The following is a 12,975-nucleotide window of genomic DNA, read 5'->3' as shown; positions in this document are numbered from 1 at the left end:
ACACACTGCTTGCCAATGACTGCACTGTCCTGTGTAGACCTGCAAGATCGCCATGCATCCCTTCCATGAATGCCACCACCTGCCCCAACTTCCTATCATGGTCCTGGAAAGCATTTGTCATATTGGTCTGCCCCACACACAGCTGTCGCAGCAGATCAACGGCCTCAGCACACAGTGCATTTTGGCTCACCGTGGCAGGGGCAGCGGTGCCTGCACCGAACGCCACTCTGCTCCACCTACTCCTCCGGCCACGAACAGTACATGGTGCAGTTGGCGGAAGTGTGGGCCCTGTGTGCTGTCTTCCGACAGAAGGTGATGAGTGCCCACTCCCAGTCTGTGACAACAGTGCAGGCTCACCAAGAGTGTCCGACGAGGAGGACGATGGTGTCTCCACATGCGAGTCCTCAGGGACGGTCCTGTCCCCCTCTCCGGCGCTGGCCTCCTCTGTGTCAGTCTGCGTGTGTGCGAAGTCTGAGCCGGACTCATTTCCTCGACTACTCTCCACCGTCTGTGGCTGAGTGTCCCCTGTCATAGCTGAAATGCACATAAAAGATGTGTGAGTCATGGGCAGACTGACGTACAGAAGGACCAGGATTGCCAAATTACATAGCTGACAAAGATTTTGTAGCCCTCATCCTGCACACGGCCCACCTCTACCAGTCATCCTCACATTTCCTGCCATGGGGCCATGGACCACTAGGGGATGTGCTTCAACACTCAACTACTAAGCAAGTGGCGTGTCAACATGGCGGACCTGGATGTCAAATGAGAACCACCCAATGGGACCAAAATGGCATCACAGACATACATACGCAACACGGAACACAATACTGTGTCTGTGCACCAATACATGCATAGCACTCACAGGTTTCCTACACAGACAGTATGCTCACCGCTAGTTTGCTGTTGATCGGCACTCAGACGTTCGGCCAGTTCAGGATGCGTCACTGCAATGATACGGTGCATGAGAGGGGTCATGGAGCGTCGGGCCAGATGGGGCGTCCTTGAAATCATGCCCAGTGTTACTTCCGCTACATTCTTGCTCAGCCTGGAAATGTCGTCCCAGCGTTTGTGGCAGTGTGTATGTCGTCTGTTGCACACCCCCAATGCCCGTACTTCCCGTGCTATGCTCCTCCACAGGTCCTTGCGAAGGTGCAGCTTGACCTGCCATGATGGGAGACAAAAGGGTTTAAGTCAGTGTACAGGTGGCCTGTCACACACATAGGGGCAAGACGTAACTGTCAGCAGCCATGCACAATCAGGAACATATGTCTAGCCCACACTACACAGCTAAGATAGAAATAGGCCTGATTATTTGGCCCCCTCATGCACACCAACATGTCCCACACTGCACTTACCACCCGTCCTGGTGCGCCGTAGAGGCGTCCATAGTTGCGGAGTACACCGTCCACGAGGACATCAAGCTCCGCGGCGGTGAAGGGTCGAGACCGGATCTCTTTGCCTCTCGACATGGCAAGATCACGGAGTATGGCACTAGAGCAGCAGTCGGTGGTCAGCTCAGCAGCAGCAGCAGGTCGAGGTGATGGTCACAGGCAGCAGTCGGTGGTCAGCTCAGCAGCAGCAGCAGGTCGAGGTGATGGTCACAGGCAGCAGTCGGTGGTCAGCTCAGCAGCAGCAGCAGGTCGAGGTGATGGTCACAGGCAGCAGTCGGTGGTCAGCTCAGCAGCAGCAGCAGGTCGAGGTGAACAGGCAGCACTGGTCCCCAGGGTAGGAAGTGTCATTTTGGCCAACACACATATATAGGGCCCTCAGCACGTGTCAGTGGCATACGTCGCCAGCAATTGGTCAGCCCTGGAAGCGTGTTCGTGAAATGGGCCAATGACTGGCCCTGTTGTTGCGGTGCACTGCTTCCGCTACTTGTGATTGGCCATATGCGGCCAGCGTCCCTCTTCCCATTGGCTGCATGTGCAGGGACCGTCACGGGCACACATCGGCAACCGCACGTGCAAGCCTCAGGCACGGATGCTTCAGTTGCAACAATGTTCTATCACTGGCGCCTCCATGGCGGTGCACGTACTCAGCGGGGGAGGTGCAGGCCTATACACCCTGTAGATGTACTCAATGGACATGCCAGTTCATGACCCCCCTTACTGTCACCTTGCATCATCCACCGTACACCGGCCGGAGCGGCCGGGCCCAGGACGGCCGTGGCCGGCCATGTCCACAACCGCCGTGGCCGGCCATGTCCACAACCGCCGTGGCCGGCCATGTCCACAACCGCCGTGGCCGGCCATGTCCACAACCGCCGTGGCCAGCCATGTCCACAACCGCCGTGGCCGGCCATGTCCACAACCACCGTGCCAGGCCCGGCGGTTGTGGACATGGCCGGCCACGGCGGTTGTGGACATGGCCGGCCACGGCGGTTGTGGACATGGCCGGCCACGGCGGTTGTGGACATGGCCGGCCACGGCGGTTGTGGACATGGCCGGCCACAGCCGTCCTGGGCCCGGCCGCTCCGGCCGGTGTACGGTGGATGATGCAAGGTGACAGTAAGGGGGGTCATGAACTGGCATGTCAATTGAGTACATCTACAGGGTGTATAGGCCCGCACCTCCCCCGCTGAGTACGTGCACCGCCATGGAGGCGCCAGTGATAGAACATTGTTGCAACTGAAGCATCCGTGCCTGAGGCTTGCACGTGCGGTTGCCGATGTGTGCCCGTGACGGTCCCTGCACATGCAGCCAATGGGAAGAGGGCCGCTGGCCGCGTATGGCCTTTGGGAAGTAGCGGAAGTAGAGCACCGCCATGGCGGCGCCAATTATGTTATCTTGTCAGACGCTGCACCGTGATGTGTTGTGTGCAGTTGCGTCATGAGGGATGTGAGCGTGATAGGGAAAGGTCATATGTCATACAATATAGCATGTGTGTCCATACAATGCCCATCGGTCGGCACACAATGGGCAACAGATGTGCATTTGTACGTGTTGACGTCGGGTGTGACCCTACAGACGTTCTTACATCTTCACAACTACACAGTACATCACGGCTGTATGGCCAAATTATGCATCTGTTGTCAGTGTCTTGTTCTGGCGAGGTGACTACAGTGGTGGTGGTACACATGCATTCCGTGTATGTGTTTTGGACGTTGTGTCACCATGCATGTAATTACCGTATGCACAACATTATTGGTGTTGGCATTTGTGCTTGATGACATGGCGTGTGTATAATTATCGTTTGTGTGCATGCAGTTGCATGTGTGTCTGTGATGTGGCTACTAAACATTAGGGTGAAGACTGAAGTTTTGTCAGTAAGGTTCACATGTGATGGAGTTGTACACGTATGCGTCGTTTGTAAGTTGACCTAAGTTACATCTCTCTCCCACACAGGAGGGCTCCAAATGTGCATCGGCCATACACTGTGCTGGAGGATATGGTTGACGAGGAGGTGATTCGGAAATTCCGGCTGGATCGACGTCGGTTGCTGGAGCTTGTGGCTCAATTGTCTCCTCATCTGCAGCCACGTAGGACGTATCCTGGGTCGATTACACCCACTGCAAAGGTCATGGCGGTACTACATTTCTTTGCTACTGGCACATTTCAGTACACAGTTGGACATGCCGGGGGGATGTCACAGGCCATGTTCAGCACGGTTCTTCGGGATGTCTTAACAGCTATGATGCTGTACAAGAATGACTACATACATTTCCCACGGCCGGAAGAGTTGGCAGCTGTCAAAGCTGACTTCTATGCACTGGGCCACATACCTCACGTTGTGGGTTCAATTGATGGCACACACATCGCTATCATTCCACCACGGGCACGGGAACAAGTGTTCAGGAATCGCAAACACTGCCATTCGCTGAACGTGCAGGTGGTGTGCCTGGCAAACAACATCATCTCCTATGTGTGTGCAAGATTTCCTGGCTCCGCACATGACACCCACATCATGCGGAGCAGCATTGTCCCACGACTCATGGCAAATCTGCGACCCGGTCAAGCGTGGCTTGTTGGTGAGTGTGCAGTGGGGACTCTTGTGATCTCTGTGTTGCATGGGGTACCCACCATATCTTGTTGTGATGTTTGTGTCTGTCATCCCCCTACATAGGCGACTCGGCGTACCCAAACCGGCCCTGGCTCCTCAGTCCCCTACGTAATCCTAGAACAGCGGGTGAAATGCGGTACAATGATGCACATGGAAGGACACGGAGAGTCATCGAACGTACCTTTGGACTGCTAAAGTCTAGGTTTCGGTGCCTCGATAAGACCGGAGGGGCCCTGCCTTACTCACCAGGAAAAGTATGCAGGATCGTGATTGCCTGCTGCATGCTCCACAACCTGGCAGTACGCAATGACATTGAACTGCTGTTGGACCCTGAAGACGAAGCAGTTCCTCGGCCTCCCATCCCACCCATGTCGACTGATGAGGATAGTGGAGAGGAGGAAGGTGTGGACCAGAGGCGCCAGCTCATAGATCGCTACTTCCCTTGAATGTGAGTAACTACCTCTAGTGGCGGTTGACAATGCCTCATGTATGTTTGCTGGTGTTGTGTGGATGTGGGGTTCATCAGCTGGGTGTTGTTTGTGATGGTTGCATATGTGTGTCTTCATGTCTTTGGACATACAAGTCTCCATGATGTGTGTGCTCTCATCCCATGCTTTTGTGATGGTTGTCGTTTGTGTAATGTTGCTGTGCATTGTGCTGTGATGTGTGTGAATCTGTTTCCTGACGTGTGTTTGCTGTCTCTGATTTTCTCTAGGTCACTCCCGCAGCGCCATGATCATGTACGACTATGATCCCTGAACCTGTTTACGTCTGTTTCTGAAGGCAATCATGTGAATAAACATGGAGGCAAAACATCATTGTGTGTGTAAGTGCAATTTATTTACAGGTTGTGCTTCTGTGCTGGTGAATATTTACAAGTAAGTGGGGTGGAGGGAGTTGGAGTTGAAGGTAATGGCAGATGAAATGTCCGTGCTGACACCACATTGGGGGGTGTCAGGGTAGTCCAGCAGACCAGTGGGAATGATTGTCTGTGGGACAGGATACTTAGCAGGGTGAATGTCTGGCACAGGCAGTGACATTGTCATGGTCGTCCCCTCTTGGAGCGTGTGGATGGCGCTCCAACACTGCTCTCAGCCACTTCCTGCCTCGGCCGGCCCCTCCGTCTCTGAGGTGGAACAGAGTCAGCTGGGAGGGCAGGTTGTTGATGGGCCACATCCGTCGCCAGGGGCACAGGTGGTGGTGGCGGCGGTGGAGGCGGAGGTGACGGTGGCGGTGGAGGCGGAGGTGGCGGTGGAGGCGGAGGTGACGGTGGCGGTGGCGCTACGACACTTGGTGGAGGGGGGGGTTGTTCCGGCCAACCCATTCCCTCCACATCGTTGCCTGCTGGCCCATGATCTGCAACATCTGGCCAAGGATGCCAGAGATTTCGCGCTGGATGTTGGTGTTGTCCACTGAGTCCTGGTGTGCACGATCAGCGTTTGCCTGGGACCGGTCGTATGACGCCTGGCACCTGGCAAGGGCTTGTAGGGACTGTGCCACTGGATGGGGTAGCTGTCCTTCCTCTGCACGGCGGTGTGTGGCTCGCCTGATTGGCTGATGTCCCGTTGCCTGTGTTTGTGGCCCACTCACCCTGCTTGTGTGTGAGGCCGATGGACCAGCGTCGTGCGCTGGGTTATGCTGGGTGGCACCGGCAGGAGTCTGGTACTGGTGGTACTGGTGGTACTGGTGGTGGTGGGGACTGTGCAGATCACAGAGACAGGAGTCGCTGGAGTCACACATGCGACGTTGGTCGGTCCCAGGAGTCCCTGTGAGCCAGATGGCCCTGGCTGCGTGCTTGGTCCCGCTCCATCCTCCGCACCGGAGCTGGCTGTGTCCTCGTCACCAGAGAGTCCTGTAGGTGTGGGAGGCGAGGCTGGCGGCCGGGTACTGGTTTCCCCAGTCAGTTGACGATCACCTGAGGGACAAGATAGAGCTGGTCAGTAATGTGGACATTACATGGTTATATAGATTTGTAGACATTTCTGTTTCCTGTCGCACACACCCCACCCTCCACCACCACCACCCTCCCCGTGAACATGGGGGCCTGTTGGGAGTTGTAGTTTGGGCCTCTCACACACCCCACCCTCCACCACCACCACCCTCCACGTGAACATGGGGGCCTGTTGGGAGTTGTAGTTTGGGCCTCTCACACACCCCACCCTCCACCACCACCACCCTCCCCGTGAACATGGGGGCCTGTTGGGAGTTGTAGTTTGGGCCTCTCACACACCCCACCCTCCACCACCAACACCCTCCCCGTGAACATGGGGGCCTGTTGGGAGTTGTAGTTTGGGCCTCTCACACACCCCACCCTCCACCACCACCCTCCCCGTGAACATGGGGGCCTGTTGGGAGTTGTAGTTTGGGCCTCTCACACACCCCACCCTGCACCACCACCACCACCACCCTCCCCGTGAACATGGGGGCCTGTTGGGAGTTGTAGTTTGGGCCTCTCACACACCCCACCCTCCACCACCACCCTCCCCGTGAACATGGGGGCCTGTTGGGAGTTGTAGTTTGGGCCTCTCACACACCCCACCCTCCACCACCACCACCCTCCCCGTGAACATGGGGGCCTGTTGGGAGTTGTAGTTTGGGCCTCTCACACACCCCACCCTCCACCACCACCCTCCCCGTGAACATGGGGGCCTGTTGGGAGTTGTAGTTTGGGCCTCTCACACACCCCACCCTCCACCACCACCACCCTCCCCGTGAACATGGGGGCCTGTTGGGAGTTGTAGTTTGGGCCTCTCACACACCCCACCCTCCACCACCACCCTCCCCGTGAACATGGGGGCCTGTTGGGAGTTGTAGTTTGGGCCTCTCACACACCCCACCCTCCACCACCACCACCCTCCCCGTGAACATGGGGGCCTGTTGGGAGCCATGGACATGTTTGTGAGTTGTCCAATGTGCATGGGTTTGGGCGTAGGAGATGTTTCTTCTCAGTTGTGTGAGCCTGACCATGTCGTGCTGATCGTGGTGCTTGGTTTGTACTCACCGGCCTCTTCTCCTTCGTCAAGTCCGTCTAGGCTCTCTGGGTGTAGTATCACCAGCACCTTCTCCTCCCAATCGGTGTAGGGTATGGGCTCCGGGGGTGTGCCACCGCCAGTATGATTGGCTCTAGCAAAGTTTTTAGCTCGGATGCCCTTGACCCTGGTTTCAGGTCATGCCACCGCCTCTGAATTTCATGCTTCGTCCTCGGCACAGTCCCCGACGCATTCACCCGAGTGACGATCCTGTCCCACATGTGGTTCTTTTGCGCCACGGACGTCTGCTGGACTTGGGCCCCGAAGTTGTGGGGCTCAACACGGATTATTTCATCTACCATTACCCTCAACTCTGTCTCCGTGAATTTAGTTTTTTTTTTGGGTGCCATGGTGTGTGGTGCTCAGTGTGTGAGTTGAGTGAGTTGGGGGGTGCAGGTGTGTGGTGTGTGATGTGTAGGATTTGTGTGGTGGGTGTTTGTGTGGTGGGTGTGGTAGGGTGGTGGGTGTGTGTCTTCTATGTGAGTTTGCAGTACTCAAATAGGGCCTCTTGCTGGCAGCAATGCTGTGATGCAAGGGATTGTGGTAGTGTGTGGGAGTCATTTTATAGTCGTGTCTCAATGGTTGTTGGCAGTCAGGTGGTAGGTGGGCGTGTTGACTAGTGTGCATTATTGGATAATTGGGACGTGTCATGGTGGCTTGTGCTTGGTGTTGGTGTGTGGGGGGGGCGTTGTCAATGTTCGTATGTTTGCTTTGGACTTGCGGTACACTTTCTAACATTTGTTTGCCGCTAGGGATGTTGTGCGTGTTGGCCTTCCGCAGTGATGCTGTGGTTATCGTTGCATTCTTTCCGCCGCGGACGTGGATGGCTGTGAGTTCCGTGGTACGGGCGGATTTATCCTAATTGCGGCCACGGAGTATTCACAGGTATGGCGGTACATGTGTTATTTTCCGCGGTCATTTCCGTCCGCGGCAGTGGTTGTTCATTGGACTCCGTCCGCCGCAGACGGAGTTGGATGTGCTCCGTCCACCGCGGACGGTGTTGGTTATGATACGTCCGCCGCGGTCGGAGTTTCGTGACATGATTATCCTAATCCCAACTGCGGAATCTCCGCAGCGCAGCCGGGAGTAAAATTTCCCCCACCATGGCGGACAGTACCCATTTCCGTCCGCCATCCTAATCGACCCCATTGTCTTTCCTGAGAATATTTCCATGAATAATGTACAGTTTATTGAAAGATGAGTGTCTGTCTAAGGTAAGTCATTAAAGTACTTGGAGGGCCAATGTGATTTGTTCTTACTGTCGGAAATGTGGAAGTTGGCGTACATAGTGTCCTGGATTGTTTGAAAAAGGGAAGAGCGAGAGTGAGACCACCAGAAAGAGTCAGCTTGCTTAACCAATAGGTAACAGAACGAGGATGAAGACAGTGAGTTACTTCTGCAGGAATCTTGAATGTGGAAAAGCTTGCCCTAGCATACCCACAATGTAAATTGTGTTTTTAGGTCTCGCCTAGGCAAAAGCAAAGCTTTTGCTGTCTGCGAGACAACTTATGTTATCACTTTTGGGGGAATGTGGACAGCAGACTGTCACGAGCTTCTCCTGCCGGAGATTTGACCTCGTGGGCACGCACGCCCAGCCCGGCGCTGTGCACGTCCCCTGCCACAGATTCCCTGAACACACACATACACACATGCACACGCAGGCAGGAAGGCGCACACACACACACACGTGCGCATCCCCCCCTACTTCCCCACCACACACACACAGTAGCGCACCTACACACACGCACGCACACACACATACAGAGACACCACCCCCGCCCCCCCGCCGCCGCCGCCACCTCCACCGCCGCCGCATACATACAAGCGCCCCCCGCCGCCACCGCCGCATACATACAAGCGCCCCACCCACCAAGCCCCACTTACCGCCATTGTAAACTCTTGCAGCCTCCGCGGGGCTCTCCCTCGGGCATGGGAGCCCCGCGTCACCAGCACTGCTTCTCTCCGTGGGCGCGTGCGCGGGCTTCCGAAGACGGAAGTCCCGCCCTATGGAAGGTTTCGATTTCAGTCCTAGCAACTTGTTTCTCTCGGATGCCACCCTCTTCCTACATGTGACATCATAATAAGGGAAGGTACTTAATTGGACACTTTATTGCACTTTCTGCACGACTCGTGTGGCCTTCATTTACGTATATGGTGGGTGCTCTGCTGAATGCCCGTTTCTACATCACGTAAATAGTGTTGTGTCCGCGTTATTGGTTGGAGTCTGTCGGCGATAAAGGCTGTTGGCAGATTCTCTGCTGATGCCTTGGTGTCGGGACAGGAGGACGGGTCTGCCGATGATCAAGAGACGGGGTGACCCGCGCTGCCCTTGGGAGGACGATCATACGAAGTCATGTGAATTAAGACATATTGACTTAGAAGAGCGTCCTACCGGAAGTGCCTAATTAATGTCTTGAGGGGGAAGATGGTCCCATGAAGGGAGGCAGGCGTTCAAGGCGCAGACCCTGTCAGAGTTTGGGACTTACTTGGAACCTGGCGGGCGAACTTGATGAAAAGAGCGGCGCGTGGGCGACATCGAGTGCTCCTCAGGAGTGGATCTAATAAAGAGAAAGGTAACGGGGTAGGGGGTTGGTGGTGGGAAAGGATCACAATCTATTTACCGGGCACTTGAGGGGAGGCTGAGTTGGGGCAGATTGTCATGCTGAAGGGCGCCAGGTTCTACAAGTAAAAGGGTGTAGCTACATGTTTTCACCTGTTCTGAGTGACGTGGGAGTTTTTAGAAGTTGAGGCATGTCACAATTGATGTGCACTGCTGGGAGCGTTGCTTTAATTGGGCCGGTAATTGGGCCGGTACTGTCCGGTACTGAGTACCGGCTCTTTTTTATTGTGAGAGTGAGAATACCTGCACTTCTCAAGAGTGACTTAATACTTTTGAGAGTAACAGCAGTTCTCAGAAATAAGCAGGTACTCTTGCACACGGTACCTGCGTTTCTATGTTTGCAATTCAAACAGTGGCTGGGAGAGCAGGAGTCAACAACCAAGACGGGTCGCGACTGAGCTGCAGTAATCAGTCATAGGCCTGGCCTGTCAGTCATCAGGTGCGAAGCTTCCGTTCACGCAGCAGGCGCCGTTGCACCATTGCTCAGAGGCCCGCATGGATTTTGTTGCTGTATTTTATCATTGAAACAGCGGCTGGCAGGGCAGGGGGGAATGATTTCCTTTCTTGCTCTAACTATGTGGCCTAGACACTCTGGGGGCGCTACTGCATTTCATGACGGAAGTGAATTAGAAGAGCTGAAAAGTCCGTGAGGGCGTGTCGTGACGATGGAGACTGCAGCAGAGCTAACTATCCAGTAACAAAGGAAGGCAGGGATTGGTGTGCATTGAGTGATTTGGGCCATATGTATTAAGCAGTATTTAGAAAAATAAAAGCCATTGTTATTTGTAATATCAATACATCTAAGTCATGTAAATACAATGTCACATTTGCGAAAGTTAAAACTATTGGCATTGTAAATGACAAAGCTATTAATTTCGCTATTTTCAAAACCAACACATAAATAAAATATTTGTCATTTACAATACCAATAGCTCAAACTTTCCTAATGCGAGACCTATTGCATTGCAAATGCTTGTTTGCTTTGTTTACATCAGGAACCGAACACAGACTGAAACCCATGATTGGAAACACAAAATGACTACTAAACGAGTAATCTTACAAATAGTTACTTGGTTGGTGGATTGGTAACTATTATATCCAAACCCTCAAACAAATTTAAACTATATTAAATTATTTACCTTCATTATAATCTGAAAACAAAGTATAATAGGCGTACTTCTTTATCTCTTAGTATAACAATCGTATATATGTACTTAACAGTTGTACTTCTGGTTTAGGGTCAATGCAACAGCACCTGTCCGCTGTCACCACAGGCCACAAAAATAATATCCAGTCCAAGTTGTGACCTTTAACAGTCTGAGCGACCATTAAACAAAATTATAAGTTTTCTTAGAACCTACTCAGAGTGCTTTAATTGTAGATGGGATTAAATGTCAAATTCAATTGATTTCTTCACTGGAAACCATAAAAGCAGATACAAACAAAAACAGTTAATATTAACAAGACTTAAAGTAGTATACAATGAAAATGTATCACAATCTTATTTAAATAAAAAAATTATTTCAAAATTAATCATTATCTTAAAAATAATCTATTGAATAATACAGACGTATTTACATAAACATACAATTCATAATCTAATTGTCTTTTTACAACTAATTACATTCTTTAAAAATCTTGCCATAGGCAACATTATATGCTCATTAGATAACTACTGTAGGAATAAAAATGCTGGGCGACATTGCCTGTTTTATAATCCACTAGCTTACCCGTCGCGCGTTGCTGCAATCTCCGAAGAAAGGAAATTCAAGGAAACTCGTTATGATAACATTCAATTTACATTGTGTCATTTTTATTGAAACTCAATCATTTTAATATGGAAAACATTTCAAAGTGTCGTTTTAATTCTATTTATTTATTTGAGTGCTTGTGGATACACGATTTTTTGTTTTTCCGTCTGGTGCGTACATCAGTATTCGAAAGTTTATGAGGGCCCTGGGGGGCCAATATTTTAAAGATTTTTTGCCAGAAACCTTCGCGGGAGTGTACTCAACAACTTCCCAAAGTTTCCTGGCGATCGGATGAATGCTGTTTTAATTCTATTTATTTATTCGAGTGCTTGTGGATACACGATTTCTTGTTTTTCCGTCTTGTGCGTACATCAGTATTCAAAAGATTATGAGGGCCCTGGGGGGCCGATATTTAAACACAATTTATGCCAGAAACGCTCGCACGCGTGTACTCAACAACTTCCCTTAGCTTCCTGGCGATCGGATTAATGCTGTTTTAATTCTATTTATTTATTTGAGTGCTTGTGGCTACACGATTTGTTGTTTTTCCGTATGGTGCGTACATCAGTATTTGAAAGATTATGAGGGCCCTGGGGGGCCGATATTTAAAAAGTGTTTATGCCAGAATCCTTCACGGGAGTGTACATAACAACTTCCAGAAGTTTCATGGCGATCGGATGAATGGTATAGTAATGCATAAAGGACAAACAGACAGACAGACAGACATACATTTGTTTTTATATATATAGATTAAATATCACTTGTAGTGGTCAGCACATCAATGTTTCAGTCTCCAGATGTCTAAAGAGTGCTTGAAACCATCCTCAGGACAAAGTGTCAGGCATAACACTTATTAAATACCTCTTAATAAAACCTATCCTAGAAGGACAGGACACATAACAAAGCAAGAGAAAAGTTACACAAAAATGCTACAATATGTTTAAAATAATTTGTAAAGAAGGCGGGAGTGGAATCATCACTCACACAAACCACATGCTAAAAACACCTACACAAACCACATGCTAAAAACACCTGTGCTACCAATAAAAAAGTCCACATACTCAAAAACAATGAAGGGAACTAGGATAGCGCCACCTCATTGAAGCCCCAGTAAAAGTGAGAAGAATCCTTACTTTGAAAAGGTACCAATCATGACTTGGAAAACAAATCAGAATCACCATTGAAGCTAGCCAACTTCACCTTAGAGAAGCCACAATGAAATGGAGGATGATTCACATATTTGGGAATGGAACTAATCCTAAGCTGGATGTCAATATGCAAAATTGGAGATCTATAATAGAGAATCACCAATGTAGGTCCTGATTGTGATGCGGTTAGGAAGGCCTCCTAACGGCATTTGCTCCGTCCAAATCCAATCAGGAATGTGTCTTTCCGACCGGCTCGGAAAGGTTTCCGACCGACCGAGTATGATGCGAGTTAAGCATTAGAAATATCCCAATCCTAACCCACGGCATTTGGAATGACCGAGCTGTACGGAGCAAAATCGTACGTCTCTACGGACCGTGTTTCCGTAAGACCAAGTACGTTGCTGGATTTGAACAGCCTTTCTGAA

The sequence above is a fragment of the Lissotriton helveticus genome, chromosome 10 (genome assembly GCF_964261635.1).
Source record: "Lissotriton helveticus chromosome 10, aLisHel1.1, whole genome shotgun sequence".
Lineage (NCBI taxonomy): Eukaryota > Metazoa > Chordata > Amphibia > Caudata > Salamandridae > Lissotriton > Lissotriton helveticus.
This window is presented reverse-complemented; position numbering follows the sequence as displayed.